Raw genomic sequence first — 10,119 nt, 5'->3', positions numbered from 1 at the left:
GGTCACACTGTTATCTCTCTCACACGTCTCTGGATCCGACCTCCCCTTGTGTCACTACTCACCTGTAATCCCCTCTTCTACCCCCTGCCACCCAGTTCCCCCGCCATCACCCCAAGCATGTGAGGATGGAAGAGGATTCCCAGCACAAACGGGTCATATAAGACCATATAAGGCTGGCATTTGCAGAAAAAGCACCATCACCGTGGCAGGAATGATTTATGTTTCCTTTCTTCCTCTGACAGTTCCCTGCCATTTACTTGATGCTGAAGAATAACTACTCTCTTAAAATACCATTTAAATATCCAACCAGAGGATTCACGTACATGCATTATATGCCCAATGAAAAGAGAATCCCCTTGACTACATTTGACTTCTGAGTATAAAAATCTGCACATTTTGCAAGCGTGCTTCCTCTTCATTGGCAGGTGACATCTGCATAAATCACGGCACGCCTATCGCTGCCACAGCTCTGCATGTGGATCGGGCACCACTGCAGCAGGCCCCCCTGAACTGACAGCTGCCATCACAGCATCCTGCACTTCTCCAGGCACTGTTCTCGCTTGTATTTCCCTCTTGTTACTTTGGTACGGCATGCTGTTTCCCTGCTTTTGGCAATATTTTTGCCCTGACGAGCAAAAGACCTGCTCCTGCTAGCCTTTGTGCACAGCAGAGTGTTTGCTCCTTCCCATCTCTTGCTATCAAGGAGGCCACAGTCAAAGCTGAAGCAGGGCACAGAGCAGATCACACATCCAGCAGCCCCACAGCCCATCCCCAGGGAGACAGGGACATGAGTTTTGGGTTTGTGTGTCATGCAGCATCTGTCCTTGCCGTGTCTGCAAAGCAAAAGCCCTAATGCGCTGCTGGAGCAGTGCTGGGGGTGCAGTCCTGATGCATCACCCCATCAGAAAGTCCTTTCTTGCTCAGCCTAGCTCTGGGGGATTCAGAGGAATGCGCTATGGATACACACCCAAAATGGGGATATTTTAGCTGGAAGGGGGCAAGCCCTGCAGGTCAGAAGCCAGCACTTTCCAGGGCAGGTGTCACTCATTGTCATTACCTTTCTCCTCTTCATAGCTTTCACCTGCTTCTTTTAGACCATCTTGTTTTGCCAAAGATTATTGCAGAGGACAAAATAAAGAGCAGCAGTCCCTTTTTAAATTGACTGACAGGATTTTTGTCACTTTAGCCCTAGCACTTGGCAAGTCCTTGGGGCCTGGCTGGGTTTTTTTCCTCTGTCAGGAGAAGCAGATGAAACACATCAGATACACTCAGAGATGCAATGTGGGGTATTTCTCCAGAACATCCATACACCGCTATTTCCTCAAAATACAGGTGAAAGCTCTCTCAGTCCCATTTCCAGGATCACCTTGAAGCATCTGCTGAGCTGTTAAGTCACATGCTTGAGCTAATTTTCCCCATTAGCCAACACCCAACTCTGCCATAATTCCTTTGACCTACCCATGTGTAATCAAACCCAGGAAGCTCCTGCCTACTTCTGCCTTCACTAGGTGCCCGTGGTTAGTAGTTTTGAGTGTCTCCAGGTCCCTCTCCTATAAAAGGAGGCCTTAACAACCCTTCCTTTAGCTTGCAAGGACAGTAATTAGCACCTTGTTCAGCTCTAGCTTGGCATATGCCTGGTAGAGCCCTGAACCCCCTAGGCTACAGCAGGGATGTTTGAGGTGTGCTCTCTGCTCCAGGAAGACTGTCTTTGGAGGAAGAGAAAGGTAAGGGCATCCTGGTGAATTGCTGAAGAGCTTGGGGTAACTTGTTTTCTGCTATTGAGGTGCCCAGCTGTAGGTTAATATTTGGGAATTGTTTGGGTTTTGTTTTGGGGTGGGTTCACCCTCTTTAAATGCAGTGCAAGGGGGAAATAAAGTTCTTGTGTCTGGAGCCACCTAAATTGAGCAGTGCTGAGCTGTTACTCCAGGGCAGACCTGCCTGATCCTCACTGCAGGCAGGTTACTGGACACAGGGACAGGAGACACCAAAGGGTGCCCTGCGAGGGCAGAGCTGCTGCTTCATGTAGGTGGGTGGTGTGTTCCTCCACTTGTGTCTGGCTGTGCTCAGCCCTTTTATAGGGCCATTCCCAGCAATGGGAGTGTGAGAGTTCCCTTCAGCTATTGAGCAAACACCTGTTGGTGTGTCCATCTACCTAGAGGTTGGGACAATGGATGAAAAGGGATTTAACAATAAAGCAAGGGTGAATATAACCACTTGAGGAGGGACCTGCACTTTGGAAGCCTCTGAGAAATGAGCACCTTTTCCAGTTTTTCTATTCTAATTAAAGAAACAATACTGAAACAACTGGTTGTTGCTTTTCAATGCTATGTACTCATATAAATCTAGCAGAAAGCATTGGACAGGCACATAAATGCAGAATGATGCAGAGATCGATATTCAGCAGAGTAATTGCCAGGAGATATTCAAATGACCTTCCAGAACAAGGAACACTTCATATGATGAAGCCAGCCAGGAAGGGCAGTTAATATAGATTGGTTAGTACACTGGACTATCTTAATTGTGGTGAGAGTTATTACTGCTGTGAGAGAACAGAATAGTGAAAATGGAAGAAAAATAACAAATGGGTAGCCTGGGTACATGGACAGGGGAGAAAAATGAAATGCAAGAGGTGAAGGAGAATTTTACAGGGAAGCTACTCACCCCTTGGGGTAAACATATAACTAGGCAATATATTGATGAGAGATAATTTTGGGGAATAATCTTGACTATGAACAGTAATAGTCTCTCAGACAGCCTGAAAGAAGATTTAAGTGGTCGTAAAAAGAGTTGGCCTCACAAGAAAGGACAGAAATAGGGTTGAAACTGTAGACCTTAAATACCTCAGCCACGAGATGAAAAGTAAACAAATTGGGAAAGCAGCTTTTAATAATAGAGTGGTGAACTGGAAATAAAGCTGCTTCCTCTGCTGTGATTTAAGGCTGCCTTATCGTTCCCTGCTGTAGTAGGGGTCTGTGTGTGCCTGGTGTAACCAAATGAAACTCCCTCTCAGGTTGCATGGGGAGGAATGTGCGCCGTGTGGCTCTGGAAACCAGTGTTTTTAAATGGAGAAAAGCAGGGTTCATGATAACTAAGCCATAAATAAAAGGCTTTCTACACAGGATTCCTTTTATCAAGGAAAATAAATGCATAGCATCTCCTTTATCTTTGCTTCTGACTGCCCTGCAACTTCTGATGATGCCTTCAGAGGCAAGAGCCATGGTGACTGGCAGAGGAGCAAAACCAGGGTCCCCTGAATTGCCCTTTGAAGGGGTTTTGTTGGGAGCACATCACTGAGCATCTGAGCCCAAGCCACTGCCTTCCCACTCAGCCACTGCAGAGCTCAACCCGACCTGTGTCACTTGGAAGTCCCTTTTACTTTTGAGAAAGAGATTCTGTTTCCTTTTTGCTCCTCTGTGCAGCAAACCCAGCTGTGAAAATGCTGAAAAATTAGCATCTTATCACATCTGCACAGATGAAAGCTTTTGGAAATGCCCTAATCAGTATGCCACAAGCCAGCTGCAAGCACTAATAAGCAGAAACAGCCAAATAAGTTTTGCCCATGTTCCACCAACTGTGCCATATCAAAATATGCCAGCCTAGTGCCAGTTTTCTCTTGCTTTTTGGATCTGCTGGAATCCCATGCAGAACAGCAAGCAGAATATGGTAAATAGTGTGTGTGTGGGGAAATAATAATCCTGTCTGTAAGTAGTCCATTAGGTTGCATCACACCAGCCAGTGTTTTTGCTTTTGCAAAAAACCCTGGGTAGTTGGAAACTGCTCACCAGCTGAGTTTCTGAAACTGTGGCTGCAGTTATGCAAGCTCTTCACACTTAAGATGCCCCTGCACCTTACATCATCTCTGACAAAGCTAATAACATCATGTGCTGAGCCCTGACAGCTGGATTGCACATCTGAGAGCTGGAGGAACTAGGGGAACCAATATCTCTAGGTCAGAGCTGTGGTTTGTAAAGTGATAGCTTCAAGGAACGCATAACCTCGATCCTTATCTGGGTTTTAACCTGGATCTACTCTCAGCCCCACAAGTCTCCCAACTGAAAACTGGGCGTGACTTGCCTGCTTTCAGCCAGAGATGTGAGTCAGAGCCCTGGCTCCAGCTACCTGCTCGCCTACAGCAACGCAGGCAAAATGATTCAGGGGTTATTTGCCCTTCTGCAGCTGTTTTTCCCTTTCACAAAGGACAGACAGGTTGTAGCATCCTCCCATTCCTCTCTGCCCAGGCTGGTGTGCATTTTATCACCTTTTTAATGTATCGGTCCCTCAGCATTGAGTCTCGTGGCTTATTTAAAGACATATGTTTTCTTCCCCCTTTAAGCAACTGCCATCTAATTTATGAAACTAAACTGATCTTCCTCCAGCCCCCTTGTGATTCAGAAGGGATGCACAAGAGATACTCTTGGGTTAGGAAGCTGAGAGCCCCAGTGCTGGTGTCTCCTGGGCTGGGACCAAAATGCATCCCCAGGATTGCAAGGGGAGGGGATCTAGCACAAGCCAAATGGGAGCAGAAACCAGGAATTGCCAGGCACAAGTTGCTCAACATCATCATATTTCAATATTTATAGAATGCTGTTGCCTCTCAAATGTAAAATTGTGCTGTTATCTCCATATGTGCAGATTTTCTACACATGCAGATATGCTCACTCCATATGAGAACTCTTTCAAACCCTTCCATTATTTCCTTTGTAACTAAAGTCTTTAAGAGCTTGTCTTAATTTTCCTTATCACATAACAAGGATGGATCTTTTTTTTTCTGTGTGCAAAATCCCAGGCGATGCACCCCAAAAGCACTGCATTTTACGGGTACTGCTTCCTGGGTTTAAGAGGACTTGAATTCCCCAGAACCATTGCCACCTCTTATAACCCAGAACGTTTATGTCTTTACTAATTTGCAAAGCCTAACGATGCCTTTTCCTTGACAGATCTACCACAGATTAATGAGAATTTTCACCTGAAAAGCTGAGTGTCTGAAAATTACAGTTTCCAAAACTGAGGCTACAGGGGAAAGCAAGTATGGCAGGCAAACCTATTACCTTATTGTGCTCTAATCATCATTTCTGCAACTGCTGTCTTCAGGGATGCCTTTCAAACATGAAAAGGGCCCTAGTTTTCCCCCAGGTAACCTCACTAAACCCAGAAAAGCTTCACCACTGGAAAAGCATTGCAAGTTTGAAGTGGAACCAGCACCACCCACCCCAAACCCACTTACCTGCCTGCTGATAGGGAACCTGATGTTTTCCTCTGCCCTGGCCAAGGATTTTTGTCATTTTAATGTAAAATTATGCGGATCTGCCCTCTACATTTTATGATGTGAACGATGTATCTCAGCTAATTATTTACCGTGTGAAAACACATTTTGCTCCAGGCAGATGGCTGCTGGCTGGGACAATTTCTCATTTTCTGGCAACCTCCAGACCTATAGGAACTGTATGTTGTACCATATAGCTTATGCTATGTCTGTGCAGCCCCGATCAATCTTTCCTTGCAGGAACAGATCTGATTTTTAATAGCATCCCTGTCCTTGTTTTATCAAGGACTGTCAACAGTGTAAAGAAATAACTTAATAAATAGTGATACATAAACACTGAAACCGTGTATTTACCACATTCAGTGCACTTGCTGAGCTGTTCATCATCTAATGTTACTGATGTTGCATGGCAACCAGTGTTTAAAGGTTTGCTGACTCAAAGAGCCTCTGTACTTTAGAAGGTTTGGTGTATTTATTTGACGACCTCTAGCTTCAATGGGTCCTTTTTCATCTTTGTGTAGCTGATGTTTATAATGATTATGAAAACAATTTAATTTTGGTTTCCATAAAAATACTAAATGCCCAGCTTTATGCTATCACTACTGCAGAAAAAAGGTTTGGGCTGGTTGACAAAGAGGACCCGGCATGTTTATTGCTTTCCAGGTGTATTTTGCATCAGTCACCATTGCATCATGTCAGTTAGCAGGAGCCTTGATGGAGGCACCACAAGCCCCACTTGCTGAGCTGCCACCTCACCCAGGTGTTATTTTGGTGATGCTTGGTGGGTGCCCCACTGCTGCCCAGTGGCTGGACTAGGCAGAGGGATGGCAGCAGCGTTGGATGGCTGGTGATGCCATGTACCCCCCGGAGTGCTACCTGCAGCCTGTCCCCTTGCTTGTGGAGCTGAGTTCGGTGCTGAGCTGAGGTGCTGCTGGCGGTGAGGGCTGTAAGGGATGCTTTCCCCTTTGCGGCTGGGCTTGGGGAAAGACCAGGCAGCAACTAGACCTCCACTCCTCTTTGTTTGCCCCAAATGGGAACAGTTTTCAGTTTTATTAAGAACAGAGCAAAGCCTCACCCCAGAGGCTGTTGGCATAAACCCAGAATTAGTCATTAAAAACAAATCCCGGCAGGTTTGGGGGGGGGTGTTGAGATTTTATAGGACAGATTTTTACTGTAGTGAGAAAATACTGCTGGGTAGCACTGCATTACAAATTCCCAATCAAAAGGTACCAAAAGTCTCTGTAACAACATGGCATTTTCCAAAAACTCCTCCAGAGGCCTCTGGCATTCCCGGTGTGTGCAGTGCTGTAGGTACAAGGCTCAGATGTGTTACTGGGCTTGGCAGCCGTTTGGTTTCAGTATGTTACATTATATTATTAAATCCTGATGCTGTGGCTAGCAACATATTTATATCTATTAATGGAATGAGTATTTGACTGATGCTAATTTCTGAAGCTTGTCCTTCACTTCTTCAGGCATTTGCTGAAGGGTATTAGCAGTTTTCCATCTGCATATTAAGATATTACAAGAGGGCCAGACCTCGGTGAATATTTGTTTATTCAGCTTCCCATTTTGCATTCCAGTTTTCATCATCAAGAGAGTTTTCTGTTTGTTTCAGCCAGTTTTAGCTAAAGCCTTTGGAGAGAGATGGCAAACTTATAGAATCATTTAGGTTGGAGAAACCCTTTAAGATTGAGTCCAACCATTAACCTGGGACTGCTGAGCCCACCACCAAACCATGTCCCTGCTCGCTGCATCTATGTGTTTTTTAAATGCTTCCAGGGATATCAATTCAGCCTCTTCCCTGGGCAGCCTGCTCCAGTAACGCCATGATTTTTAGGCAACTGGGGCTTTGGGGGAGACCCTCTCTGAAATGGGAGATGAGAGGGGGAGATAGAGAGAAAGAAGAATTTCTTTCCTGGAATGCCCTGGGGATGAAGGGTGTTTTCTCAGTGGGAAAGCAATAGCAGAGCAATGCAGAGCTGGGATGCCCAGCCTGCTGTATGGGTCTGTTGGGAAGGGCTGGGTGTTCAAGCTGCCAGGGTTGCTTGTGGGAAACAACCTTTAGGGAATATCGTGAGTGAAGCTGCAGGTGAGAATCGTGCAAAAGGGAGTTAATGCTCTTGTGTGTCTGCCCCAGTGGTGCTGCTAAATGTCCCTTGGGAATCTTTCTTGGCAAAGGCAAGTCCTTGTCAGGCAGTTTTCAGCTCATGGCCGTGATGCTCCTCCAACCCACTGAACCCATGTGAGATGAAACAAGGGTTAATTGGTCACTGCTGTCTTGTTCATGCCACTAGAAAATTCACAGGTTGGTTTGGGTTTTGTGTTGGTTTTTCCTTCACATGTTTGTTTTGTAAGTGACACCACAGCAGAACTTCAAGAATAAGGAAAAAAAAAAAAAAAGAGAAAATATGCTGGAAGTCGTGGCAACTGGGTATCTGGGCTCACAGTTGGCCTTTTCAGGCATTGTCAATGCATATTTTGCCTCCTGCTGCCAGCTTGATGCATTGTCAGAGGATGCCATGTTTAATTAATACCATGTGCAGAGGTTGCTGGAGAAGACAGTGTGAGTTGCTTATTAAAAAAAGATTAGTTTTTCCAAGCAGGTATATTTTAATGAAAGGAAAAGTTACCCTTACGTTCCTCACAGGCGGGGGGAAGCAGTCACATGTGGACTTCTTCCACATATGCTTCATTTGTGTGGATTTCATTGCATCTGAATGCTGTGGGGTTGTTCTGCCCATAGCACTTTTTTTTCCAAATTCACCCTTTAGTGCCCTTGTTTTACTTATGATCCAAAGGAAGACTCCATGCGTTGGGAATACCTTTCATGATCTGAAGTTTTGACTAACACCGCATTCAATGTCACAATTCCTGCAAAGCAGCTGTGCAATGCAGGGCTTTGCCCAAGCCCCTTTCCCTTACCTAGGCGCTTGGTAGTGATTTTAGCACCAGCAGCAGCAGAAAAGAGATCAAGTATCTCAGACCTTCTCTCACCTGCATCACCGCAAGATGTGTGTTGAGCCAGAAGAGCATCCCCCTCCATACACAGTTCCTGGCCATACAAACCAAATGCTCTGGCATGAACAGATGGGTCAGCAAGCCTGAGTGTGCCCAGAAAACTGGAGAAACCTCCACTCCCCATCCCACAGCCAGCTACTGCCCAGCCCTGTGGTGGTGAATAGTACAGCTGCCCCAAAAGCCTGGGCACCTCCTTGGATCTGTGCAGGAAAGAGCTCTTCACCTTTATTTTTTGTTCAATTCAATGGGGTGGGTTGATCAACATAAACATTTAGAATTGGAGCACATTTCCAGGGAGCTGATCACAGTTATAACACTCTGCAGGTTATTTTCAAGGGTATCTATTCAAGAGTGTTTTGAAATCACTTCTTCAGACTAACCAATGGTGCCGTCGCCTGGTGCTGAGGAGCCCTTTGTATGGCACTGACAAAAATAAAGAAGAGAGGAGGAGCCGGGAGGTCAGGAATCCACCAAGCAGCCTCATCATTATTTTCTTTGGATGCAATATTAGTGGCCATTTTTGAAAGAAGAAATGGCTTTTCATTATGCCCCATTGTAACATGGTGCTTTTGCATCCTACATGCACCTTGACAATACTTCATCCTTAACCCACTTAAAAACACTCAAGTAAATGAAAAGGTTGCTATAGGCAACCTCCTTCTGACACTGCAACATTAATTGCAGGACTCCCTGAGTGGAACAGGGATTCCCTACCCATTAGCCAACCACACTGACAGGAAAGCAACAGCAGTTAAAATTAAGGAACTGAGCTGAACTTTGCCTTAAAATGATGGGTGTGTGTGGGGGGAATCACAAGTTTTAATTATTGCAAATCATAAAGGATGTTAATTGCCTGAAAAGAACAAGAACTGTTTTCATATAATGCAGTGGAAGGAGTAGAAACAGTAATTGAACAAATGTATTCCAATAAAGGTGTAATTGATACTTGAAAACTCAAATAATAATCTTCTAATCTAGGTTACTTGTGACATCTTACAGGAAGGAATTAACAGTATGTTCAGTATGTTCTAAGTTTCTCATCCCTCCAAATAAATCTCTTGCTTTAGAAAAAATAAATTCCATTGTAGAAATTAATGAGTTCTCTCACTTGAATTTTTCCTGAAAAGTTAACCGAATTCTGAAAAATCTATAAAGCTAACTACACTCTTTATTGGAGTCTGGTGAAGGATGACATTTATGTCATGGATGTGCTTTGTGCTGTCCCTGGGAAAATTATCTCTTATTTTGCGAAGTTATGGTGTTAAAAATTGCCATTTTCATACACTCTGCAAAGACTCAGTGGAACATTGCGAAGAAATCCCTGAAGATCATGTATACAATGAGCCTTGCTGGAAGTCAGCAGGCAGACAAGAAATTGCAAGCCTGGATTATAAGATCCCAGGCAGCAGAGCTAGGAGCACAGACCTTACCCCTTGCCAGCAGCGCTCCTCTGGCTTACGTCCCGACAGCGAAGGGGAGGAGGAAGGAAAAGAGAAGAAGGTGATGGTTTCAGTTCAAGAAGGACAAGAGCTGAATTTGGTGAAGGTGTGGGGAACTGCAACCAGTGGGAACCAGACCAAGGAACCTTTGGAGACCTGTGGCAACGTTGGGCCAGCAGTAAGGTTAGCAGGCAATTCAAGGTGGTGGAGAGGTGTTCGCTTTCAGGGGGTTGTTGCTTTCTGCTGTACAACTTGTGAGTCCTGGGTGAGAGCACAACCCAAAATCCCTGCTCCTACCCCGAAAGTATTTGCCGTTGAAGGTATGCTTGCCTGATTCCCAGGGCTTTCCTTTCCCATCTATTTGCAAAATTGGCTTTACACACCTCAGAGGAGCAG

The sequence above is a fragment of the Falco peregrinus genome, chromosome 5 (assembly GCF_023634155.1).
Source record: "Falco peregrinus isolate bFalPer1 chromosome 5, bFalPer1.pri, whole genome shotgun sequence".
In the NCBI taxonomy this organism is placed as follows: domain Eukaryota; kingdom Metazoa; phylum Chordata; class Aves; order Falconiformes; family Falconidae; genus Falco; species Falco peregrinus.
This window is presented reverse-complemented; position numbering follows the sequence as displayed.